At 43.7% G+C, this 27,730-nt stretch overlaps 1 protein-coding gene across 7 annotated transcripts in view; it reads left to right on the top strand.

Moving 5' to 3' along the window:
* The first annotated feature begins 5,489 nt into the window (after positions 1-5,489).
* Positions 5,490-27,730, top strand: part of gatad2ab (GATA zinc finger domain containing 2Ab) — a 122,137-nt gene continuing 99,896 nt past the window's right edge. For 5 of the 7 annotated variants that reach the window (XM_078556108.1, XM_078556105.1, XM_078556104.1 and 2 more), the window contains exon 1: positions 5,490-5,922. The gene's annotated coding sequence lies outside the window, so the exon portion shown is untranslated. The remainder of the gene's footprint in view (positions 5,923-27,730) is intronic. The other 2 variants (XM_078556107.1, XM_078556106.1) reach the window with 1 other exon arrangement.

Here is a 27,730-nt window from a genome sequence, read left to right as displayed (position 1 = left end):
AGAGAAACATGAGTATTAATGAAACAGAAAGTTAACATTTCGGGTGTGGACCTTCAACAGAACCGAAAATCAAAAGATAGGCAAGCATTTGAATTAGGTGAGTAAAAAGAGAAAAGGAGAGAGGGGAAGAAGTGATAACTTACGCTCCAATCACGGAGAGGGAGTCAATGGGTTGAAGTGTTGGGTTGGTATAAAAAGTAATTTCAGTGAAGGAATGGAAATAACATAAGTATGAATAGGAGTTGGGTCATACATCCCTTGGAGCCTGCTCCAACAACAACTTATATTTATATAGCACTTTTTATATAATGAAACATCCCAAGGCACTTCACAGGAGTGTTATAAAGCAAAATATGACACTGAGCTCTATAAGGATATATTAGGTTAGATGACCTTGGTCAAAGAGGTAGGTTTTAAGGTGTGGTCTTAAAAGAGGAGAGGCAGAGAAGTGTAGAGAGCTTGAGACCTAGACAATTGAAGTCACAGCCACAATGCTCCACCATTAGATAATGGAATGACTGATCTACATCAACTCCACTTTCCTGCCCTATCCCCATGATGACCTTTGTGCCCAGAAATCTTATCAATCTTAGTCTTAAATATACTCAACAATCGAATATACCCTTTGGGTCGAGAATTCCAAAGGTTCATAAGTGAAGAAATTTTTTCTTATCTCAGTTCTAAATGGCTGACCTCTTACCCTGCGATTGTGCCTCCTAGTTGCCTACTCTTCAGCCAGGAGAAACAGCCTCTCCACATCTACTATGCCAAACCACTAAGCTTTTTTTATAAGATTCAGTGAAATCACCTCTCATTCTTTTAAAGACGCTGAAAGAACAAAATGGGTTAAATAATTGACTTCTTTGGATCAACAGTATCCTTCACTCTCAAAAAAATGTATAATGCTGCTCTTCTATTTTTAATAATTTATTTTGAGCTCACTGTGAGGCATGCCACTTGCCAGCTGGTGGCTCAGTTGCTGGTTGCATTCTAGCCTGGGAGTCAGAAGGGTGTGGGTTCAAGTCCCACTCCAGATATGGGGGGCACAAAAATCTCGGCTGTTGTTCCTAGTGCTACACTGTTAGACGAGTTGTCTTTCACTTGAAGTTAAACTGAGATGCCACTTGCCCCTTAAAAGAGTTCATTTAACATTATTAAGAATGGCAGAGAAATCATATCTGGTTCCCTGGGTACTATTTATCCTTCAATCCACATAACAAAAACAGATTTTTTAGTCATTATCACATTCCTTTATGGGATCTTGCTGTGCACAAATTGACTGCTGCATCCCCTAGTAACAACAGTGATTACATTTCAAAAGTACTCTGTCGGCTGTAAAGCACTTTGGGACATCCTGAGATTGTGAAAGGTGCTATATAAATGCAAGTTTTTTTTCTTTTCATTAGGAATGACACTGGGTTCATTCTGAAGAATGCTTTCAATTACATTCGAACTCTTCTATAATCACTGGGTAAACACCAAACCACACTGAGATAGAAGCACAGGTAGCCAAAGGTTTGGTCAAAAAGATAAAGGCAAAATACTGTGGATGCTGAAACAAAAACAAAAATAGCTGGAAAAACTCAGCAGGTCTGACAGCATCTGTGGAGAGGAACACAGTTAACGTTTTGAGTCCATATGACTCTTCATCAGAACTGTCTCTCCACAGATGCTGTCAGACCTTCTGAGTTTTTCCAGCATTTTTTGTTTTTGTTTGGTCAAAAAGATTGGTTTTAAAAAGTGCCTTAAAGGAGGAGATGGAGAAGTGGTGAGGTTTAGGGAGGTAATTTAAGAGCTTAGGGCCTTGGCAGTTAAAGGCATGGCCACCAATGGTGGAACAATTAAAATTGGGGATACTCAAGAGGCCAGATTATGTGTAGCACAGAGGTCTCAGAGGGTTGTGGAACTGGAGGATATAGAGCAAAGAGAGAGGCTGTGGAAGGATTTAAAAGCAAGGATGAAACTTTCAAGATTGAGGCTTTGCTTCACTGGGAATCAGTGTAAATACAGAGGAATGATGGGTGAAACAGGACGGCGCAAGTTGAGATACAGGCAACAGATTTTTGCATGGCCGCAAGTTTATGATGGGTGCAAAGTGGGAGGCCACCCAGGAGAGGGTTGGAATAGTAAAAAAGGCACGGATGAAGGTTCCTGCTGCAAATGAACTGAGGCAGGAGTGGAGAGTTGGAGACGGGCGATATTACTGGGAGTTGGTATTGTTGGTGATGTGGAGAATATGGGATCAGCAGCTCGTACACAATCATAGGACAAGCGAGACAGCATTTAAGGAGGCCAATTGGTCCATTTTAATATAAAAGCAAAAAACTGCGGATGCTGGAAATCCAAAACAAAAACAAAAATACCCGGAAAAACTCAGCAGGTTTGGCAGCATCTGCGGAGAGGAACACAGTTAATGTTTCGAGTTCGAATGACCCTTCAACAGAACTAAGTAAAAATAGAAGAGAGGTGAAATATAAACTGGTTTAAGGGGGGTTGGGACAAGTACAGCCAGGTGGACATAACCAAAAGATGTCACAGACAAAAGGACAAAGAGGTGTTGAAGGTGGTGACATTATCTAAAGAATGTGCTAATTAAGGGTAGAAAGCAGGACAAGCAAGGTACAGATAGCCCTAGTGGGGGTGGGGGTGGGGTGGGGTGAAGGAATCGAAAAAGGCTAAAAGGTAGAGATAAAACAATGGATGGAAATACATTTTAAAATAATGGAAATAGGTGGGAAAAGAAAAATTTATATAAATTATTGGAAAAAAAAGCGGGGGGATCGGAAAGGGGGTGGGGATGGAGGAGAGAGTTCATGATCTAAAATTGTTGAACTCAATATTCAGTCTGGAAGGCTGTAAAGTGCCTAGTCGGAAGATGAGGTGCTGTTCCTCCAGTTTGCATTGAGCTTCACTGAAACATTGCAGCAGGCCAAGGACGGACATGTGGGCATGAGAGCAGGGTGGTGTGTTGAAATGGCAAGCGACAGGGAGGTCTGGGTCATGCTTGCAGACAGACCGAAAGTGTTCTGCAAAGTGGTCACCCAGTCTGCGTTTGGTCTCTCCAATGTAGAGGAAACCGCATTGGGAGCAACGAATGCAGTAGACTAAATTGAGGGAAGTGCAAGTGAAATGCTGCTTCACTTGAAAGGAGTGTTTGGACCCTTGGATGGTGAGGAGAGGGGACGTGAAGGGGCAGGTGTTGCACCTTCTGCGGTTGCATGGGAAAGTGTCGGGTTGAGGTATAGGGGGTGATGGAGGAGTGGACCAGGGTGTCCGGGAGGGAATGATCCCTGTGGAATGCCGCCAGGGGGTGTGAAGGGAAGATGTGTTTGGTGGTGGCATCATGCTGGAGTTGGCGGAAATGGCGGAGGATGATCCTTTGAATGCAGAGGCTGGTGGAGTGATAAGTGAGGACAAGGGGGACCCTATCATGTTTCTGGGAGGGAGAGGACCCTATCATGTTTCTGGGAGGGAGAGGAAGGTGTGAGGGCGGATGTGCGGGAGATGGGCCGGACACGGTTGAGGGCCCTGTCAACCACCATGGGTGGAAAACCTCGGTTAAGGAAGAAGGAAGACATGTCAGAGGAACTGTTTTTGAAAGTGGCATCATCAGAACAGGTGCAACGGAGGCGAAGGAACTGAGAGAATGGGATGGAGTCCTTACAGGAAGCGGGGTGTGAGGAGCTGTAGTCGAGGTAGCTGTGGGAGTCGGTAGGCTGGTCATGGATATTGGTGGACAGTCTATCACTAGAAATTGAGACAGAGAGGTCAAGGAAGGGAAGGGAAGTGTCAGTGATGGACCATGTGAAAAAGATGGAGGGGTGGAAATTGGAAGCAAAATTAATAAGTTTTTCCAGCTCCAGACAAGAGTATGAAGCAGCACCGAAGTAATCATCGATGTACCGGAGAAAGATTTGTGGGAGGGGGCCGGAGTAGGACTGGAACAAGGAATGTTTCACATACCCCATAAAGAGACAGGCATAGCTGGGGCCCATGTGGGTACCCATAGCCACACCTTTTATTTGGAGGAAGTGAGAGGAGTTTAAGGAGAAATTGTTCAGTGTGAGCACAAGTTCAGCCAGACGGAGGAGAGTAGTGGTGGATGGGGATTGTTCGGACCTCTGTTCAAGGAAGAAGCGGAGCGCCATCAGACCATCCCGGTGGGGGATGGAGGTGTAGAGGGATTGGATATCCATGGTGAAGAGGAGGCGGTTGGGGCCAGGGAACTGGAAATTGTTGATATGATGTAGGGTGTCAGAGGAACCACGGAGGTAGGTGGGAAGGGACTGGACAAGGGGAGAGAGAATGGAGTCAAGATAGCAAGAAATGAGTTCCGTGGGGCAGGAACAGGCTGACACGATCGGTCTGCTGGGACAGTCCTGTTTGTGGATTTTGGGTAGGAGGTAGAAGCGGGCCATCCGAGGTTGGGAGACTATCAGGTTGGAAGCTGTGGAAAGAAGATCTCCAGAGGAGATGAGGTCAATAACAGTCCTGGAAACAATGGCTTGATGTTCAGTGGTGGGGTCATGGTCCAGTTGGAGGTAGGAGGAAGTGTCTGTGAGTTGGCCCATTTTAATGCCCATCAGATGGGCCAAAGCTTTGCTATCTATCGAATGGGAGATGTTAATGGCAAAGATGGTGGCATCACCATAGATTCCATGTTTCCAATGGAAGAATTAAACTAAAAAACTGCACCAAATTAAAGTTCAGAGCACCATGTTCCAATACTGAATGGGTCAGGGCCCTAATTTTGGCCTGGAGTGGTTGAAAGACAATGACCCTATTTTTGACCCTAATTGAGCATCATTGCAGACCCAAAGTGAATTGTGGGAAAGGACCCTGTTTACCACTTTAAGAAACCCCACACCTGTCAGGCTGGCCCGCCTTCTGCCATTCAATCTAACTTGATAATATTATTCCGCCCCCTGGCTCCAGGATTGGTTTTCGTGTTGCATTGTGAAACTACGATTGGTTACAGCGGACGTCAATCAGCCCACCTCCTCACTCTGACCAGCACATTCGGGTGACAATTGACGTAAAATAAAAAGAGATAGGCCCGCCCCTTTAAAAATCTGTTATTGGTCAGCTCAAGGAGAGCGACACAACTGATTGGGCGATTTAGATGCCAGTCATATTTTCCAATGACCGCCCTCTGCCATTCAGCAATAATATCCCGCCCACCTTCCTTGATGATTGGCTAAGTCGTCCGCATACTGCTGTTTCTATTGGTTAAAGTAGTTGTCAATCATCCACCGCCCACACGTAGGCCATTACGTTCGAGTGACACCTGACGCGAAAGACCCGCCCCCTTTAGAGATTGCTATTGGACAGCCTGGGCACAGGCACGCGGAAGATTGAATAATTCTGGTGTCAGTCAGATCTCCGACCGCCCCGGCATCAACATAGGTTGAGGCAGACCCGGAAGTCGGCCTCCATTTTAACCATTGTTACGGTGGAAAGAGGGGGAGATTCGGGTCATCGCTCATAGCAACGGAAACCGGGCAAGAAAAGAAATAACCCCCCCCCGCCTTTCCCTTTCAGCTCCAACTCCCCCCCCCACCCCTGAAACTTAATTATATTTTTCATCGACTCCCATAAAGAAAAAAAAACTTTTCTTTTAAGAAAAAGAGAATTACAATGGCGGTTATGAAGCCCGAGGCCTAACTTCACTCCTGAAGCCTCGGGGTCGAGTAGGTGGGCAGGCCGTACCGGCGCGCTTCGATCCCGGCGTCCATGAGGCGCCGAAGGTGAAGGGATTTTCTTTTAAAGAAAGGAAGAAAATAAAGGAAACAAAACAAAAAGACACAGATATCGCCCGGAGTTCTCTCCAATTCCCCCCTGCAACAACCCACATTCCCCCCCCCCGCCCCCACCCCTAAACCCCAAATAATCACTGGAGGGAAGAAATCAGCCAAGTAACAGGTATCAGAGTAAGGTTCCAACTCAATATTTATTGCTTGTTTTGTGTTTAAAGTAGTTTGAGCCAAAAATCCCATGCTAGAGAAATGCCTATTGCATTTGGTGGGTTTGACAGGGTGAATGTGGGAGGGAGTTTAAGGCAACAAACCAGTCCAACTTTCCTTTTTATGATGGGGGTGGGGAGGGGTGGAAAGTGTAATAAACTTCTAATTAGAAGTTGTAATAAGTTTGAAAAACTTTTTTTAAAAATTCTAAAGTTTCTTTGAGTTTGAAGCCTTTAACTGCTTAAAAGTTTTGGTGATAAGTTTGTTTTGATACTAATTTTTAAAAAATGTTATTCATTACAGTCTTTTACTTTGTTTACAGTTTTGTGATTTTACTTTTTGTGTTTACCATGCCGTGTAATTAAATTGAGTTTTGCCTCGTATAGTTCTAAAATCAACCAGGATTAGTAAATATTTTCTGATTTGTGGGGTATGTGGAAAATAAGTTGGCTTTGTGTAATTTAACTTGTTTTTAAAAGTGCCATTTTTTGATGTTAAATCTCATGGAATTGTTTGGTGACAAATGGTTGGCTTGATGGTAAAAGGTTGGGATGATTCTCTGCAATTGGCCAGACGTGTGTAAATGGGGGGAAATGCTGATTTTTCTGATTTGAGAAGCTTTAGGGGCTCTCTTGAAAACAATGAGTACGGTTAATCGTGAAGGAGGGCAAAATTTAATCGACAGACAGCATTAGGCTCCCGGTTCTCAGCTCCAAATAATGGGAGTGAGGAGTAAGATATTTACCAAAACATAGTGTTTGTCTATAATGAGTTGTTGAAGATGCTTTAGAATGAAGTTCCACCATCGCTTCAGTGACTCTGTTTTAAGGCTCAAGTGTCTGCAGTGTTTTGTATGGACAATGGCAAAACTATGTTGTAGGAAAGCCATCTATGATGTGGTGTCCCATCACAAGGCTTTAATGCATTTGAAGTGTCCAAATACCCTCTGAGACTTCTGCAGCCCTATAAACGCTCTTTGCTATAATACTTGCTTACAAATTTGGAGCTTTCCTGTTGGGAATTTTAGGGTTGGATTTTTCATTGTATCTTGTCTGGGTGCCACTTTGTATTGCAGGAAGGTATGATATCATCATTCAAGGTTGTGGATGCTTTGGGGGTCAGCTGACAGGAAGCAAGAGTTTTATTGACAATTGTGGTATTTTGTAGAGCTGTGGGACCCTTGTGCAATCAAGTCTGTGGGCCTGACTCTGGACCCTTGACTTAAATATTATTAGCAGCAGTAGCTTGGTTACCAGGCTATGAACTTTTTTGTAGAAGTCTGCAAGACTGTAGTTGGCCTAGAGAAGGTGAATACAGGAATACTGCTTCAAATTAAACAATGGTGATAACCTGAGGGTAGTGAAAAGCAAATTTCAGACTTGTGTCCGAAACTTCTTACATAGGATTCAGTGATCAACACCCTCCACCCCCCCTACCCCTATCGTTTTGAGGAAGCATTTGAAGGATGTGTAAGAGAGTTGGGAGAAGGGCTTTAGGGTCTTTAATTATGCATGGATTTTTTTGGTCTCCATCATCTGTATCTATCTTGTGAACACTTTTTAAACAGTTATTAAAGGACCTCCATTCCTGAATTTAGCACTGGTAGATTTATGATTTTAGTCAAATGCAAATCCCTGGCCTTGAACTGCAGTGGTGATAGTGGATGGGTGCTGAGCATGATTAGTTGGAAGTCACTTCGCTACTTTAGCAGAGGCGTTCACTTTCTTAAGATGGGCAAGTTTCTGCATTGAGTTCAGAAATGACTGTCACTCTATTTTTCTTATTCATTCATGGATTGGAGGTGTTGCCGGCTAGGCCAGCATTTATTGCCAAACTCTAATTGTCCTTGAGAAGGTGGTGGTGAGCCACCTTCTTGCACTGTTGCAGTCCATGTGGTACAGTTACACCCACAGTGCTGTTTGGGTGAGAGTTCCAGGATTTTGATTCAGTGATGATAACAAAGCGGCAGCATTGTTCCAAAGTAGGACAGTTTATGACTTGGAGGTGATGCTGTTCCCATGAGCCTGCTGCTTTTTTGCTCTAGATGGTAGAGCTAATGGCTTTGGAAAGTGCTGTTGAAGACTTGGTGAGTTGCCGGAGTGCATCTACTAGATGGTACGTGCTGCAGCCAGTGTCCAGTGGTAGAGAAAGTGAAGTTTAAGTTGAGGGGTAGGATGCAGATCAAGCGGGCTGTTATCAAGCCTCTTTGAGTGTTGCTGGAGCTGTACACATCCAATTAGGTGGAGAGCATTCCATCAAGTTTCTGAGCCTTGCTTTGTAGATGGTGGAAAGGCTTTGGGAAGTCAGGTGGTGAGTCACTTTCTGCACAATACCCAGCCTGTGACCTGCTCTTGTAATCACACTATTTTATATGGCTGGTCCAGCAACAACTTGAAGTTAAAAACAATGTTCTGTCTAATTTATTTTGGAGTACCTGGCCTATTCACTTAGGTGTGCAAGCCCTTTAACGTTTTTAGGGGTCGTATACACTGGTAACCTAAAGGGGCCAACTTGTGCTCAGCCTGTATGGGTGATGCACCAGTGTGCAGCTTACAAGGAACGTTGCTTATATAGTGCTTTTGTGTAGCACGATGAAATATCCCAAGGAATCTCAGGGGAGCATTATAAAGTAAAATTTGACATTGAGCCACATGCAGCGATATTAGGGATGATGGCCAAAGAGTTAGTTTTCAAAGAGCATCTTTAGAAGAGGAAAGAGGGGCTGAGGGGGTTTAGGGAGGGAATTCCAGGGCTTAGGACCCAGGCAGCTGTGGGCATTCCAGTTAAGTGGTCAATGGTAACCCTTAGGGTGTTGATGGGGAATTTGACAATGGTAAATCATAGAGGTTTACAACACAGAAGGAAGCCATTTGGTCCAGTCCCACTTTGCAGCTCATGGGGCTTATGGTACTTCAGATGTATATTGGAGTACTTTGAAATATGGTGAGGTTTTCTATTTCTACTATGCTTCCTGTGCTGTTGAATATCAAGTGGAGATGGTTAGATTCTCGCTTGTTGGAGATGGCCATTGCAGGGCACTTGTATGGCATGCATGTTACATGCCACTTATCAGCCCAAGCCTGAACGTTGCCGTATCGTACTAAACACTGCAATCATCAGTGAACACCCGCACTTCTGACCTTATGATGGAGTAAAGGTCATTGATAAAGCAGCTGAAGATGTTTGGGCCTAAGGCGCAACTGTGAGGAACTCCTGCAGCGATGTCCTGGGGCTGAGATGATTGGTCCCCAACAACCACACCTATGTTCCTTTGTGCTAGGTATGACTCCAGCCAGTGGAGTGTTTTCTCTGATTCCTGCTGACTTCAATTTTGTTAGGGCTCCTTGATGTCAATGGCAGTCACTGTCACCTCACCTCTGGATTTCAGATCTTTTGTTGTCCATGTTTGACCAAGGCTGTAATGTGGTCTGGCAGAACTCAAACTGAGGATCGGTGAGCAAGTTATTGGTGAGTAGCTTGACAACACTGACAACGACAGTTCCATCACTTTGATCGAGAATTGGCTGAATGGACAGTAATTGGCTGGATTGCACATGCCCTGCTTTTTGTAGATGTGATATACCTGGTAAATTTTTCACATTGTCGGGTAGATACCAGCCAACGTAGCTGTACTGGAACAGCTTGACTAGAGGTATGGCTCGTTGTGCAGCACAAGTCTGCAGCAATACACCTGGGATGTTGTTGGGGCCCATAGTCTTTATTGTATCCAGTGTGCTTGGTGTGTGTCAGTCATAGGATGTGGAGTGAATCAAATTAGCTGAAGACTGATATCAGCGATGCTGAGGGCCTCAGGAGGATGCCATATTGGATCATTCACTTGACACCCTGGCTGAAGATTACAAATGACTCAGCCTTGTCTCTTGCACTTACATACTGGACCAAGCAATTAGAATGGGGATATTCTTGGAGCCGCCTCCTCCCTCGGTGTTTAATTGTCCTCTGCCATGTATAACAGGATGTGGCAAATGGGTCTCTTTGATTTTAGGAACTACCCCTGCAGCTGTTTTTCCTCCACTTAACTGTTGTTTGCTACACCCACCAAATCTATAGGCTTGATGTTTTAGATTAATGTGAAAGCAGGTGTGAGTTTATCAAATTATCCTCTTTATGCTGAGGCATGATGCCATATCCAGAACCCATCATCATTAAAATTTCTGGGCAGCTTCAATTGAACTATTAAGCTGTGCTTCCAAACAATTCTTACCATTGTGCAAAATACGACGTGTATGTCAAACACTGCTGCCTTGTCAGCGGGGAGATTTTGAAGGAAGTTGTCAAATCAGGTATGATTCCTTGATGGATAAATGTGATCCAGCACTCAATTCAGAACTATGCAGTCCAGCTAGTTCCCAGGTTTGACCATTAGGATGTTGAGCAGACTGATCCCTGTTTACATTGGAATTTTCCTGTCCTGAGTCTAGTGTGATCTCCCTCTGGTCTGTACTATAACTTGCTTATCCACCAGTGGGTTTTGTGTTGTGTTGGCAATATTGTTGCAGTATTAATATGTGTGTTATGTGACATTGAAATCTATTTTTGGCCTTGGTTGTCAAGCCTAATATCCAGCCTCAGGGTAGGGCCTGTAACCAGCTCGAGTATTTGTTCCTCTCCTGCAAGTGTGACTTCAGATAAAACCAGCAGCTCACAGTGATGGACTCTCCAGTTCCTGAGTCAGCATGTGCTGAGGTCAGTAACCATGTGTCTCACCATCTTGCTGTTCTCACCTCCTCACCCTTATCATTAGATCCTTTGAAGACTAAATACGGTGTGAACCTGGTCAGCAGTTGAAAGTAGTGAAGGTGGTCAGTTAGTGGTGGGTTAGGCTGGTCTTGTCCTTGCTTCCCTCTGCTGCCATCCTATGCTTCAATTTTCCTTTAATTTTATTTGTGTGTATGGATATTGTATATGTATCCGTAATATTTTCTCTCTCCTCAACTCTGCCATCCTCCTCAGCACCAATTTCTATCCTGAAAGCATTGTACTGATGTGTACTTTCACTTGCTGGCATTTCCCCTTGAAAGGCATCAGAGCCGAGTCTGCTGCTGGCCTCAATTTGTGTATTTTCCAGAACTTAGTGACAGAACAGCCGTAAATGAGTACCCTAGCCTTACCCCTCCGCCCAGTCTGGGAGAACTGAAGCCAGTTCAGGTGCTGCAGTTGCTGCTCTGGGGCAAGGCAAGCAAACTTGACATCTACCTATATAAAGCTGGAATTAAGCTTCTGACTTTCTGGTTTGGGTGGGTCAGTATTTCTTCAAGTGAGCCATTGGAGACATTCTCTGTTGTGCAGTATTTTTTTAACTGTGATGAGATGAATATGGAGAAGGAAGTACTTGTGGTTTGGCTTTTATTAACTTCAGCATGTCTGTGTATCTTTTTGTCCTGGCAAGCATCTGAATCAGTCCATAAATGGACCTGAGACTGGATTTGTGGAAGCCTTTGGCAATTTGGAAATGGGCAAATATTTAATAGGAAGAGCAGGTTGGATTTCAGAGTTAGGTGTTGTACTTGAGACTTTTCATTATGGTAAAGATGCAATGTAAATATAAGTTATGTGGCTAATTTTGCTTCAAACAAGGTGCTTGACTGTTCCAAGGAGCTTGTTGGTTGTATTTGTTAGAAAGTTTGCTGTTTAGGGTTCTAGTTTTGGTTTCTTCTGGCCTGCATGGTTAGCTGATCTGACTTGAGGGTGGCACAATTGCCATTGTGTTAAGGAGCCAAAATCTGCCCCGTCTCCTACTCCTGATACTATTCAGTGTCTTCTGCCAGGAAGGAAGTGGGTGGGTGGGGGTGTGTGGTTAGGACAGAATCAGTCTCTGCTGTGATCAGTTAGCCTAGGGACTCTATCAAAGTTTTTTGGTGAGGGATGGCTACTTGAACAAGTGGATGACAGATGTTGTTGGAACTGTACCCAGTGAGACTCTGTATCTCAAGGAGAGAAAGTTTGGAAACTGGAACTCCAAACTTCCATGTTGATGTTTCAAATCAATCTTGCCAGTGAATATAAAACTAACGTGTTTTACATATGTATGTTCCTCTGTGGCCACCATCTGTCTTGCCCAAGTTACAGTGCTTAAAATTGTTGATCCTCAGGAGAATTTGGAGTTCCATCGAGTAACTAGATTAAACGGGTGTGGTGACTATGTACTTGGCAGAGTTTATTTAGGGCAGCAAATTACTACAGCTGATTCGTTCATTATCAAAGATGGCTGTTTCTTGTGTATGTAGAGTCATCTGTTGTACATTCTAATGTAGCAGTGGAAGCCGATTGTGGACCTCCCATGACTTTCCACAGTTCAGGCAGGAATGAATTGTCTGATTTTGTTGGGATTGCCTGCTCTTTCTAGCTTGCCCTTTTGCCCTTAGCTGCCTATATTCTTAGCTATTTGAAGAAAGCAACGCCAGTATTTGAGATTGTTCCCCAGGTAGTTCTTTTTTGCTCCGTTTTCTCCCAGTCCATGGTGGTCAAGCCACATTTCTTTGAGATTTGCCTTCAAGGAACCCTTGAACCTTAATCTCGGCCTACCACGCAAGCAGTGTTCAAGTTTAAGCTGTGAATAAATTGTTGCAAATATCTCGTTCATGGTTCACATGTTTGAGAACAGAAATTCTAATTTTAGGGCTTAAAATTTTAACTGTAGAAAATGGGGTCAATGCAATTTAAACAAGTTTGGAGTCTATTACACTTAAAAGGTTGGGGCCATGTTGTCTTAAGGGGATAACAATTAGATAGGTAGGATCATAAAAGAGCAAGTGGACTTACTTAGCTTCAGTAAGAGCAGTCCAGAGAGCTGTTTTTGTTTTTGGAGTTAGAGCTATATTAGTTTAAAAGTATTTGGGTAAATCCTGAAGGTTGTACAATCCATTTCTTTCATCAGATCAAGGAAGGAATTTTAAATGAAGGATGCTTAACCTTAAGGGTCTTTTTGAGGACATCCCAGAGCATGCTACATCGTCATGGAGATGCATGGAGCTTAGTTTCTCTAGTTTCAGTTTATCCTGGTGTTGCCGAGAGAGTTGGTTGCAGTTCACTGAGAGAAGATAACTTGAGTAAATGACAGTAGGCCTGCGTGGTAAGCCGAGAAAAAGCTAACTGCTTCACTCGCTGTGTGGAATGCAGAATAGGCTTAACTTCAGTTTGAATTTTGAGAGGGAACAGAAGCTGGAAGATTGCCTAGTTTGTAACTTTTGGAAGAATCTATCCTGTCCTCTGAGGTTTGTGACAAAAGAATGCACCCAGTAGATTAGCTTGAAAATATTGAGAAGGCAACCAGAACAAGGACTGGCATCCACAGGTGAAGATGAAAGTTCAACCTCTGAGAATAGTTGGAACTGAGTAGTTTCCAGAGGACTGTGGCATCCTTTTCGGTGGTCTTGACAGAAGTAAATAATTAAGATATCAGAAATATGAGAATTCTTGGGAAGTAAGAAGTAAAGCTGAGGGCATAAATACGTAGTTATAAATTCTGTTGAAGGGTCATGAGGACTTGAAACGTCAACTCTTTTCTTCTCCGCCAATGCTGCCAGACCTGCTGAGTTTTTCCAGGTAATTCTGTTTTTGTTTTGGATTTCCAGCATCCGCAGTAGTTTTTTGTTTTTAGTTATAAATCATATTGTTAAGTTAATGCTGCTTGTTTTGTTCAAGTTTTTATATACAATAAAGTTTGTTTTTGTTTAAAAACATGAAACCTGTGGCGTAGTTCTAATGGTTAAAATGAGGTGTTCAAATTTCTGTTAAATGTTAATGGTCCCTAACCAGATTGTAGCAACATGACTGCCTTAGGGATTTTATTGTCAGTCATACATACTACCTGTCCACTCCATCTGAGCTGAACTCTCAATGAGTGCTTCAATTCCAGATATTTAAATATTAATTCCAAATATTAAAGCACCTCAGTGTTGGGAACTCCCATTTGATGCCCATGATGTTCTGAATGCATCTTGTGGAACCTGTCCAACTGCTTGATATGCCTGGAGTGGGTAGTCCATATGCCACAGGCGTATGGGAGGGTAGGTATTACCCCACAGTTTTGTACAAGCAAGTTTTTGTTGTGCAGCTGATTGGAGCATCATTATTGATGCCACCCCAACAACAATAACTTGTATTTATGCAGCACCTTTAATGAAGTAAAACATCCCCAGGGGAATCATATACTGAGAGGATGTTTCCCCTGGCTAGAAAGTCCAGGAGTAGTGGTTACAGACTCATCATAAGGAGGCGGTCATTTAAGACAGATGATGAAAAATTTGGAATTCTCTACCCCTGTCATTGAGCATTCAAGACTGAGAGTGACTGGTTCTTATAAGGGGATTAAGGGATATGAGGGATAGGGTGAGAAAGTGGAGTCGAAGTAGAAGCCCTGTTCCAACACAAAGTAGCAAGGTTAGTTTCAATTTCTCTTTAAACCGCTGAGTTCACACATTTCAGTTAAATTCATGTTTGGTGTTGAGCAGAGGCCTTGTTATTCACACTGGGAGAGATAGTTGCCATGAGTTTGCTGATCTGATGGCACTTTCCATAAAGGTAACACCAAAAATCTGTTTTTAAGCATTCCCTCATTGTGAATCACATTCTTTTCTACAAACTCCTCGCTGATGCTGCAGACTACTCTTCATTCAAAGTCCCTTAGCACAAATTGTCTGTTTTTTGTACACCTGAATTCCCAATTTGCTGTGTTTACATTGTTTAACTCAAACAACTGGCCACTCACCCCGCTTCCCTGGCCATTGACTCAGGCTGGACTGGACTCTTGGCCAATCTGGGCATCTTATTTGACCCCAGCTGAACCTCCAACCTCTTATACTCTCTCTCTCATCACTGATGGCCCTTGCTCAGCCCCTTTGTCATGTCCGGATTCAACTATTCCAAAGCTCCCCTGGCCAAACTCCCAGTCTCCGCTGTCCAATAACAAGTTCACCAAAGACTTGTTGCCCATATCCTTTCTTGCACACCCCTTATACCTATACTTTTAACATATAATGGCGGCGCCCCCCCCCCCCCCCCCCCCCCACCAAAAAAAGCTCAATGGGGAGGCGGTGGCATAGTGGTATTATCACTGGACTAGTGACCCAGAGTAATGCACTGGGGACTCGAGTTTGAATCCCACCAAAGTAGATGATGAAAACTTGAATTCAATAAAAGAAAATTTGTAATTAAGAGTCTGATCATAAAACCATTGCTTATTGTGGTAAAAACTCATCTGGTTCACAAATGTCCTTTAGGGAAGGAAATCTGCCATCCTTATCTGATCTGGCCTACATGTGACTCCAGACCCACAGCAATGAGGTTGACTCTTAAATGCCCTCTGAGCAAGGGAAATTAGGGATGGGCAATAAATTCTGGCATAACCAGCGACGCTCACATCCCATGAATGAATAAAAGCAAATGACGTCTCAAATTTTAAATTGCCATCCCCATGTTTAAATCTCTTCATGATGTTGCGCCCCCCCCCCCCCACCATTGTTAACCTCCAGGCCTGAAAATTCCATTCCCAGAAATCTCCATATGCCTGACATCCTCTTGTGCATTGCAGGCCAACATTTTCTATGTTTAAAGACATTACAGGCCAGTTAGTCTAACCTCAGTGTTGGGGAAACTATTGGAAGCAATTCTGAGGGACAGAATTAATCCACACTTGGAGAGGCGGGGATTAATCAAGGATAGTCGGCATTGTTTTGTTAAGGGGAGGTCATGTCTGACCAATTTGATTGAATTTTTCGAAGAGCTGACCAGGTGTGTAAATGAGGGCATTGCATTTGACGTAGTCTACTTAGACTTCAGCAAGGCTTTTGATAAAATCCCGCATGGGAGACTGATAACAAAGGTAAGAGCCCATGGGATCCAAGGCAATTTGGCAAATTGGGTCCAGAATTGGCTGAGTGACAGGAAGCAGAGGGTGATGGTCGAGGGGTGCTTTTGTGACTGGATGTCTGTGACCAGTGGGGTTCCACAGGGATCTGTGTTGGGTCCCTTGCTGTTTGTGGTATATATAAACGATTTAGACTTGAATGTAGGAGGGTTGATCAGTAAGTTTGCGGGTGGCTCGAAAATTGGTAGGGTGGTAAATAGTGAGGAGGATAGCCTTAGATTACAAGAGGATATAGACTGGCTGGTCAGATGGGCTGATCAGTGGCAAATGGAATTTAATCCGGATAAGTGTGAGGTGATGCACTTGGGCAGGACAAACAAGGCACGGGAATATACAATGAATGGTAGGACCCTGGTAAATACCAAGGATCAGAGGGACCATGGTGTGCATGTCCACCGGTCCCTTAAGGTAGCGGGACAGGTAGATACAGTGGTTAAGACGGCATTTGGGATACTTGCCTTTATTAACCAGGGCATAGAATATAGGAGCAGGGAGGTTATGCTGGAATTGTGTAAAACGCTGGTTAGGCCACAGATAGAGGATTGCATGCAGTTCTGGAATCTGCAGTATGGGAAGGATGCGATTGCACTCAAGAGTGCAGAAGAGATTTACCAAGATTTTGCCTGGGCTGGAGAATTTTAGTTATGAAGAGAAATTGGACAGACTGGGGTTATTTTCCCTGGAGCAGAGGAGATTGAGGGGGGGGAACCTGATTGAGGTGTATAAAATTGAGGGGCATAGATAGGGTAGACGGGAAGGAACTTTTCCCCTTGGTGGAGGGATCAATAACCAGGAGGCATAGATTTAAGGTAAGGGGCAGGAGGTTTAGAGGGGATATGAGGAAGAATTTTTTCACCCAGAGGGTGGTGGGAATCTGGAACTCACTGCCTGAAAGGGTGGTAGAGGCAGAAGCCCTCAACATTTAAGAAGTATTTGGATGTGCACTTGCAATACCATGACATACAAGGCTATGGGCCTTGTGTTGGAAAATGGGATTAGAATAGTTAGGTTCTTGTTTGACTGGCGCAGACTCGATGGGCTGAAGAGCCTTTTTCTGGGCTGTAGACCTCTATGACTCTATATGAGTGCAAATTATTATTAATTCAACTTGGTTGCGAAAAGGTGGCTGAATTATCAATAGTATACTGCAACTAATCTGGACCTCCTATATACAGCTTGTAACTTTTAATGTAAAGTTATGTCCTGAGGTGTTCAGAACAGAAATGCACATTGAGCCAGGTAGGGAGAGATTCAAAGGGAGATGAGTCTTTAGAATTTTAAAGTTGAAGAGGAACGTGAAAAGGACTTGCAAAACGGAGGACTAAGGCCCCTTCAGTAATGATGGGATGCAGGGCATGGGGAAGTGCATAAAAGGGATGAAAACATTTGGGAAGAAATGTCAAGCTCTAAGAGTTTGCAGAGATGCAGTGAAAAAAACCCGGAGGCATTTCCAGATGATGATATTTGTGAATGGATTGCTTGGAGAAAGGAGTGATGGTGTCAGTCAGCAAGAACAGTTATGATGTGACTTTAAAGTGGAGCAGGATCTATGCAGCAGAGATTTCAACAAGGTAGAGTTCATGAAGGATGAGGGGCCAGCAAAGGGAGTGTTAGAGTGCGTGAGTTTGGAGGCGACGGAAATATGACTAAGGATTCCAGTGGTGTAGAGACTGGGAAGTCAACTCTATGCAGTGGCTCGGATGCAGCTGTTTAGCATGCCAATAACAAAAAACTGGAATCAATCGAGCATTTGCGAGTGAGCTGAGGAGGAGAAAAGATTCTGCCATTTAAAATGTTAGTGGCTGTGAGATAGCAGGCTTGTTGCCTCTTGAGTTGGAATGCATATAAAAGGGATGGATGCTGAGAAAATATTTCTGCTGGCTGGGGTGTCTGCAACATGGAAAAAAGGGTCAGCCATTTAGGACTCAGATGAGAAATTTCTTCTCTCAAAGGCTTGTGAATCTTTGGAATTCTCTACGCCAGAGAACGGTGGATGCTCAGTTTTTGAGTATATTCAAGACAGAGGTCCTTAGATTTTTGGATTCTGAGGAGATTGAGTGCGTGAAGGTGGAGTTGAGGTGGAAACTCAGCCATGATCTTATTGAATGGCAAAGCAGGCTTGATGGGCCAAAATACCTACTCCAGTTCCTTTTTTATGTTTATACCCCACCCCAGATTGAACATATGATCATGGCTGATACTTCACTGCAGTATTCATGGTACTGTATTTTTGGAGGTGCTGACTATCAGATGAGATGTTAAATTAAGACTGGGTCAGCTTCTTCAGGTATATATAAAGTTTCTATTTGAAATGGAACATGGAGTCCCTTCAGTATCCCAACCAATATACCCTCCCCTCTACCCATCAGCACCATGTAAAACAGATTAACTGACCATTTAACTAAAAACTGGCTGCCCTGTATGCCTAAATAATAAGCAATTGCACTTCAAAAGTAATGAGTAGACTGCGATGAGCTTTAGAATGTGCTGAGGATGTAGAAGGTGCTCTATGAATGCAGGTGGCTTTATTGATTGGCAAGAGAAAGGAGATTAAAAAATAATTGTTTGCAGTTACGCTGTTAAAATATGAATATGTAAGTTAATTTGGGTTATTCCGTCAGTTCAATATAAAACTCAGGCGCTACAGTCTCTCAGTAGTCAGGGTGCATCATGTCATCCAGTACATTAGACTGTTCCATTCCTGGTGAAAGCTTCCTCCCTTTGAGAGAACTAAAATGGCTGTCTGGGCAACCCCAACTCTGCTGTAGTAAATGTGTCCTATCTGCGTACTTTCCTGCCTTTCCTCAGCCTCAGGCCGTTGAGACAGAAGGGAAATTCCAACCCTTGGCTGGGAATTCTTTGCTCACTTGGCCTGGAGGTCAGTTTCATGGTGGCTGTGACCTGCTTCCAGAATCTAATTTCCAGCTAACTGTGTGGCACAAATATTAGAGAATTTTCCGGGAGTACATTGCAGGTTTTGGAATTCTATTTTTTTTACAAGCGCAGTGAAAAAGCAGCAATCCCTTCTCTTCACGAAATCTAGCCTCACTGAAGTAGTCAGGCTTTCCCAATATGGCAGACTGCCAATCGCTGTGGTGATGCAATACCTAATTGACGGGAAAGGGAAATCGCCACTGGTTTCCACACCCTTTCTGGCCCTGGGTGACTGGTCATGGATCATCCATTCCCCCTCAGCCAGAGGACTCCAGATACTGGGAGTAGGGAATGCACAGAATGTAAAGTTTAACCCAATTTTCCTATTGCCAAAGGCAAGAAAATGCTCAGTTATAATTTCAGAGCAACCAGCAGGTGTTATAAGATTTAGGAGGTTATTATAATCCATTTGCTGATCAGTTCCCTGATTGTTGCAATATAGACCTTTTATGACATATGATTTACAATATAGAAATGGGCCATTTGGGTCAGCAGGTCCATATTTTGTGCAGGTTCATGCAGCACACCAGCATCCCCTCACCCTACTTCATCTAAAACTATCAACATATCCTTCTATTTTTTTCTCTCTCGTATTTATCCAGCTTTCCCTTAAATGCATCTGATTTTTGCCTGAACTACTACTTGTGCTGGCGGGTTCCACATTCTAAGCACATTCTGGGTGCAGTTCCTCCTGAATTCTTTATTAGATTTATGATGACCCTCATGTTTACGGCATCTAGGACTCCACTTTACAAGTGGAAACGTCCTCTCCACATCTACCCTGTCAAACCCCTTCATAATTTTAATGACCCCCTATCAAATGAACCCCAGCCTATTTAGTCTGCCCTGATAGTTATAGCTTCTCTGTTCTGGTATCATCCTTGTAAATCTTTTTTGAAACTTGCCCTTTGCCTCTATATTCTTTTTTGAAAAATGGAGACCAAATTTGTGCAGTGCTCTACAAGTGTGGTGTAACCAAGGTTATTAAACCGGAGTCCCAGCTTCAATGGCTGTGTTTCAGCCACTCAGTTCCACAGGGCTCCTCGGCTGAATTTTAGCTTTTGAATTGCTGCATGGGTTGATATTGTCAGCGCTTTGAACCTAACATTATTAAACTTTGCCAGTGCGGCATTTCATGGCTGCAGCTGATAGCTGCAGTTGCTACAGCACTAACTTTGGGGTTAGAAAGTAACGTTTTTGGAATGGGCTGGACCTCCATCTGACCCTGCCTGCTATTAAAATTCTACCAGGTTTTTGTCCAGCCTTTGGGAGTGACTTCTTTGCAATTTCCCTTCTAGTTCTGTAATTGGATGCCAGTTGGTTCCCACTATAAAGTGGAGCAAGAAGACCAAAGTTGCAACCAGTGGGATTGGCGCTCTATACATTCTTTAGATGTGATTCAGGTTCCCTAAATATTTGGCTGCTTACAGTAAATGGGGTCGTTGGAGGGAAGAATAGCAAGTTTCTGGGTGGTATCTTGGTATGTGAGGTGAATTTTCAGATAAGACCATATTATCTGCAGTGGGACATGATTTAGATTGTTTGGAGAAATCATCAGACAATGCAGTTTCAAAGCTTCAGTAGGTTAAGGTGGATTTTCATGATAAATGCAGTTTGGTTTTGGGGTGTATTTTCCAATTAGAAAAGTGGGTGTCACCAGTCAGGAAATTGGATTGATCATAAGTTGATTACTTGCATTTCTAGTTGTGGGGGTGAGGGTATATTATATCCTGAAGAGCTCTGAAAGATGATTCTTTTGAAGAATTTTCAGGTTATTTTTGTTTATCCGGGAGGTTTAGCAGCTTTGAATAGACTTTTCAGGGACCTTTGTGGCAATTATTATGGTACAGCCATTACCCCAACAGCTGCGGTAGTGACATAGTAGAATTGCCCCATGAGAATTCCCTTCCCATGTCATCTGATTGGAAGAACGAGAGGATGTTAGACAGGTTAGGCTGCACCGTAAACACTGCTCTTCTGCCAATGTACCTCAGGACGTCTCAACTGGCAACAGAACCACAGAATTATCAAAAATAAAAACAGCAAATGCTGGAAAACATTCAGGTTGGACAGCATCTGTGGAAAAAGAGAAAAAAACAGTTAAACGTTTCAGTTTGATATTTAATTACTAGATTAAAAGCGCTGCCTGTATCTTTCCATTGTCCTCTACAAACAGGTGTCCACCTGCAATGCCTTATAAAGATTCCAGGCAAGTTCTCAAATTGTGTTCCCGCCACCTGGTGAAACATGCGTGCTGACTTTCCAACTGTGCAGGAATGCTCTTTTCAGTTTCATTGTCAAACTGTGTTGTGTGAGTGTGTCATTTTGTGATGAATGTGTTCCTAGCTGGTTATTCCTAAGTTCTTGGCCTCTCTTCTTTGGCAGAGGTACTACGTTAATGGTTGTTTTATACGCAGAAGAGTTTCTTCGGATCATGGTAGCCATGTTGCTAAGATGATTGTGGTCTGTGCATTGAGCAAGTGCTCTGCCATTCATCTGTGACCCTGTTGCTGAGCTCTGCCTCATCATGGCCATGGGTTTGCCTGATAGTAATCATAAAGGCACTGCTGAGATCGGTAAAGCTCTGCCTCGTGGTTCTCTCCAACCCATCCTCAAGCTAGTTGGCGCTGGAAGAGATATTTTGTTCCATTCTGCAATCCCAAGCCACAATGGCTGTGGTCTAAGCACCTGTGGGAGAAACGCAACCACTTGGAGTCTCTGGCATGCTGGTGTTCATGGCGGGCTGCAGTGTTGCAGCAACTATCAAGTTAAGTAATACCTGGGATGAGCGGATTCTTCCAACCGGTTTCCCCCAATGCACTCGAGGTCTCTGCAGCAGAGTGAGCGTAAGCTGTCCCCACCTCCCACAGGTTTCTCCATTGCATAAACTTTGTTGTGTGGTGTGTTACCCAGGACACTTACTGTGGACCTCTAAATATATATGAGCTGGTGTTTGTGAGTGACTGTAAAATGTCGACATTGCTCAATCTGCAAGCTACATGATTCTTCTTCCTGCGGTGCGTTGAGAGAAAGGAAAGAGGAAGGCAGGTTACAGTGGTGGTCCTTTTGGGTAGGCTTCGTGGCTGGCTTTCAGTAGAAAAAGTGATATGTTAACGATCTATGCCAGTAAATGAATGAGAGCATATGATGAGCAGCAAGAGATTATCATGACCCCTGAACTCATGCCTTTTCCTCCATCTGAGGCCCTCTATATCCTGAATTACTTTGGCTTAGACCATAAGACATAGGAGCAGAAATTAGGCCATTCAGCCCATCGAGTCTGCTCCGCCATTCAATCGTGGCTGATAAGTTTCTCAACCCCATTCTCCCGCCTTCTCCCCGTAACCTTTGATCCCCTTACCAATCAAGAACCTATCTCGGTCTTAAATACACTCAATGATCTGGCCTCCACAGCCTTTTGTGGCAATGAATTCCATAGATTCACTACTCTCTGGCTAAAGAAGTTTCTCCTCATCTCTGTTCTAAAAGGTCTTCCCTTTACTCTGAAGCTGTGCCCTCGGGTCCTAGTCTCTCCTACTAATGGAAACATCTTCCCCACGTCCACTCTATCCAGGCCTTTCAGTATTCTGTAAGTTTCAATTAGATCCTCCCCCCCCCCCCCCTCATCCTTCTAAACTCCATCGAGTATAGACCCAGAGTCCTCAAACGTTCCTCATATGTTAAGCCTTTCATTCCTGGGATCATTCTCGTGAACCTCCTCTGGACCCTCTCCAGGGCCAGCACATTCTTCCTGAGATATGGGGCCCAAAATTGCTCACAATATTCTAAATGTAGTCTGACCAGAGCCTTATAAAGCCTCAGCAGCACATCCTTGCTTTTATATTCTAGTCCTCTCGAAATAAATGCCAACATTGCATTTGCCTTCCTAACTACCGACTCAACCTGCAAGTTAACCTTAAGAGAATCCTGGACTCCCAAGTCCCTTTGCACTCCAGATTTCTGAATTCTCTCCCCATTTAGAAAATAGTCTATGCCTCTATTCTTCCTACCAAAGTGCATGACCTCACACTTCCCCACATTGTATTCCATCTGCCACTTCTTTGCCCATTCTCCTAACCTGTCCAAATCCTTCTACAGCCTCCCCGCCTCCTCGCCTCCTCAATACTACCTGTCCCTCCACCTATCTTTGTATCATCTGCAAACTTAGCCAGGATGCCCTCAGTTCCTTCATCTAGATCATTAATGTATAAAGTGAAAAGTTGTGGTCCCAGCACTGACCCCTGCGGAACTCCACTAGTCACCGGCCGCCATCCTGAGAAGGACCCCCTTATCCCCACTCTCTGCCTCCTGCCAGACAGCCAATCTTCTATCCATGCTAGTACCTTGCCTCTAACACCATGGACTCTTATCTTACTGAGCAGCCTGCTGTGCGGCACCTTGTCAAAGGCCTTCTGAAGTCCAAGTAGATAACATCCATTGGCTCTCCTTTGTCTAACCTACTCGTTACCTCCTCAAAGAATTCTAACAGATTTGTCAGGCATGACCTCCCCTTGATGAAACCATGCTGACTTTGCCCGATTTTACCATGCACTTCCAAGTATTCTGAAATCTCATCCTTAATAATGGACTTTAAAATCTTACCAACGACCGAGGTCAGGCTAATCAGCCTGTAATTTCCCATCTTTTGCCTCACTCCCTTCTTAAACAGCGGGGTTACATTAGCGATTTTCCAATCCTCTGGAACCCTCCCTGAATCTATTGATTCCTGAAGGATCACCACTAACGCCTCCACTATCTCTTCAGCTATCTCCTTCAGAACTCTGGGGTGTAATCCATCTGGTCCAGGTGATTTATCCACCTTCAGACCTTTCAGTTTTCCTAGCACCTTCTCCTTGGTAATGGCCACCATACTCACCTCTGCCCCCCCACTCTCTTGAACTTTGGGGATGTTACTCGTGTCTTCCACTGTGAAGACTGACGCAAAGTACCTACTCAGTTCTTCCGCCATTTCTTTGTTCCCCACTACTACTTCTCCAGCGTCATTTTCCAGCGGCCCAATGTCCACTTTTGCCTCTCTCTTACCCTTTATATATCTAAAAAAAACTCTTGCAATCTTCTTTTATATTACTGGCTAGTTTACCCTTATATTTAATCTTCTCCCTCCTTATTTCTTTTTTGGTTGTCCTCTGTTGGTCTTTGTAGGCTTCCCAATCCCCTGGTTTCCCACTGCTCTTTGCCACATTGTATGCTTTCTCTTTAGCTTTTATGCTGTCCCTGACTTCCCTTGTCAGCCATGGTTGCCTCGTCCTCCCTTTAGTATGCTTCTTCTTCCTAGGGATGAATTTTTGCTGTGTCTCCCAAATTACTCCCAGAAACTCCTGCCATTGCTGTTCCACTGTCTTTCCTGCTAGGCTCATCTCCCAGTCAATTCTGGCCAGCTCCTCCCTCATGCCTCTGTATTTGCCTTTATTCAACTGTAATACCGTTACATCTGATTCCAGCTTTTTCCTCTCAAATTGCAGGGTAAATTCTATCATATTATGGTCACTTCCTCCTTAGGGTTCCTTCACCTTAAGCTCCCTTATCAAATCTGCCTCATTACACATCACTAAATCTAGAATTGCCTGTTTCCTAGTGGGCTCCACCACAAGCTGCTCCAAAAAGCCATCGCGTAGACATTCCACAAATTCCTTTTTTTGGGATCCACTACCAACCTGATTTTCCCAGTCTACCTGCACATTGAAATCCCCCATGATCGCTGTAACCTTGCCTTTCTTACACACCTTTTCTCTCTCCTGGTGAATCTTGTGCCCCACATCCTGACTACTGTTTGGAGGCCTGTACATAACTCCCATTATGGTTTTTTTAACCTTTGCGGTATCCACACAGATTCTACATCATCTGACCCTACATCATTTCTTGATATCGATTTAATTTCATTTCTTACTAACAAAGCAACCCCACCCCCTCTGCCAACCTGCCTATCTTTTCGATAGGATGTATATCCTTGGATATTTAGCTCCCAGTCCTGATCCCCTTGCAGCCATGTCTCCGTGATGCCCACCACATCATACCTGCCAATTTCAATCTGCGCCACAAGCTCATTTACCTTATTTCGTATATTGCATGCATTCAGATACAACACCTTCAGTACTGTATTTCCTGTCCCCTTTCTCATTGTCGTCCCTTTATCTGATGTGCTTGAAGTTAGATTCCTAGCCCTTTCCAAACACTCTGTCCTATTTTGTGTTCTGGAGACTTTAATAGCCTCTCCTGGGCTCTCCTTTCTTTTCAGTTTTTTCATAATTTTCCATGAAGTTGAATCCACCCCCCCACACGCTAACCTGCTGCTTTGTTTCCCTCTTTATAAGGGTTTAGCGAGTGAATGTTGGTGCATGTCCTGCCTGTCACAGCTGGAATAGAAGTGTCAAAGTGAGATGCAGTAGTGCTCAAATGTCAATGTGCAACCTAAAGTGTGTGAAGGAAAGAATCATAGAATGAGACAACACAGAAGAAGACTATTTCACCCATCAAGCCTGTGCTGGCTCTTGATAAAGCTATCCAATCAATTCCAATCCTCTGCTCTTTCCTATATACCTGTAATGTTTTTCCTTTCACACCACACAAAGTTTATCCAAGAAAGACTTGCATTTGTATAGTGCTTTCACAATCTCTGGACATTCCAAAACGCTTTACAACCAATGACGTGTAGTCACTGTTGGAAATGACATATACACACTGCATTCTTCTACATCTGATGACAGGATGATTCTGGGTTGAATATATCTGAGGGACTGAGGAATAATTACAGATAAAAGCTGGATGCCAGTCACAACCTGCTGCATTATGGGTATTCAAGAATGGGAAATGGCTGAGTGACTTGAGAGTCAGATGGTTGTGGGTTGAAATCCCCTTTCCTATACTTGATCACATAATCTAGACTGAGCGAGTGCAATTCTGTCAGAGGTACTGTCTTTTGGATGAGATGTTAAACCAAGGTTCTGCTGCCCCTCTTGATCCATGCCACTATTTGAAGAAGGGCAGAGAAGTTTTGCCTAATATCCTGGCCAACAGTTATCCCAAAACCAACATAAGTGCAACTGATTAACTGGTCATTATCACGTTGCTGTTTTTTTGTTCTGTTTGCTCACAGGAATTGGGCATTGCTGGCAAGTCAGTAGTTGTTGCTCATCCCTAATTGCCCTTGAGTGCGTGATGGTGAGTTGCCTTCTGGAAACACTGCAATCCATTTGGCGTAGGTACGTCCAGAGTGCTGTTCAGCAGGGAGTTCCAAGATATTAGCCCAGCAACAGTGAAGGAATGGTAATATAGTTCCAAGTTAAAGTGATGTGTGTGGCCTGTGGGACCTTGCTGTGTAAATTGACTGCTGCATTTCTTTAAGACACAACCTCACATACCTTCCTAATGTTACAACAGTGACTACAGCGGCTATAAAGAACCTTGGAACGTCGTGCAGTTGTGAAAGACAGTGTAGAAATGCAAGTTCTTTAGTTGAAAGGCAACGTGAGGGAAGGCCATTTTAAGTGCCATATCTGCTTACTGCCCTGCAATCATGGTGGATTCTCTTTTAATCACTCTTTCTAGCTGTGTTATGTTGTGGAGGTGGCAGTCTAGGTGACACACTGATGGTCACTTGCTTCCTTTTCTCTTGGGCTGCTCTTGCAGTCTTGGGAATAGTGACACTCTACACTGAAAGAGCTGCCTGTCTTCTGGTTCTGTCAGCATTTCTGCCTGCCCGTCATTGAGGCGTTCTGTGGTTTTCCTTTTAACCCTTCTCTTTTGTGTTACAAGCCTTGCCTACAGCAACATTGCACAAACCATCGGCGGTCTCCATACCTGGAGCTCACAGCTTTGGACATGTGCATAGGGGTCAGCTCACTGCATGATAGGCATGTGGCTCTTGCACCATCCAATTGGAAAATTGATGAATGTGTGATTTGGTAAACAGTTCTTTTTGGCTGCTTGCTTTTTTTTTTGACAGTTGGAGTTGAGAATGAAAGTCTTAGATGTGTGTGTATTTAAATATCTTTGAGTGTGCATGCTCATGTCTTTGAGCAAGGACTTCTGGAGTAACCTTGATATAGGACTTCCAAAACTGGGGATATCTGGCTAGAATGTTGATAGGTTGACTTCCATATCAGTCTGAAGTATAAGGAGTGCCTCCCAATTCAAAACCTGTGTCTCCACTTCTGTTTCCTGTGTGCTTATCTCATTTTGATCTGAATTCCTGAAAGAGTGATCAACGTTGATCCATGTTGTTAGCTCAGCTTGGGTAGCGATAAGGACACTAAACATCATATCAGTATTCTGAACTAGCCAGGTCTCAACAGTGATTCACGCTGGAAAGCGAGTATGTACGGAAGATGAGTAAGGACATGGTCAGGCTCTTTGTGATGCCCCTCGTGGTTAAATATCACAACATCCAATATCTGGGCTTGCAGACGGAGAATGCCCATTTGAATGAGATACAGATGAACCATATTTCAGTACAAAACAATGCCTTCAGAAAGAGAAGGCAACTGGAAAAGAGAGGGATGAGGGTAAAATAAGGGGGGTGGTGGGAAATCAGGTACCAGGAAGCTTTGGAGAATGCGGAAGGGCACAGAAGGATAAGAAAAAGGCATAGAATATAACATGCTTAGCCAGATTTGGATTACCACCCAACTTAATTATATAGGCAAAAGCAAAAAACTGCGGATGCTGGAAATCTAAAACAAAAACAAAAATACCTGGAAAAACTCAGCAGGTCTGGCAGCATCTGCGGAGAGGAACACAGTTAATGTTTCGAGTCCGAATGACCCTTCAACAGAACTAAGTAAAAATAGAAGAGAGGTGAAATAAGGGGGGGTGGGACAAGTAGAGCTGGATAGAGGGCCAGTGATAGGTGGAGATAACCAAAAGATGTCACAGACAAAAGGACAAAGAGGTGTTGAAGGTGGTGATGTTATCTAAGGAATGTGCT

The sequence above is a fragment of the Cetorhinus maximus genome, chromosome 13, assembly GCF_964194155.1.
Source record: "Cetorhinus maximus chromosome 13, sCetMax3.hap1.1, whole genome shotgun sequence".
Lineage (NCBI taxonomy): Eukaryota > Metazoa > Chordata > Chondrichthyes > Lamniformes > Cetorhinidae > Cetorhinus > Cetorhinus maximus.
The sequence above is the reverse complement of the archived record's forward strand: the minus strand, read 5'-3'. Positions and strand labels throughout refer to the sequence as shown.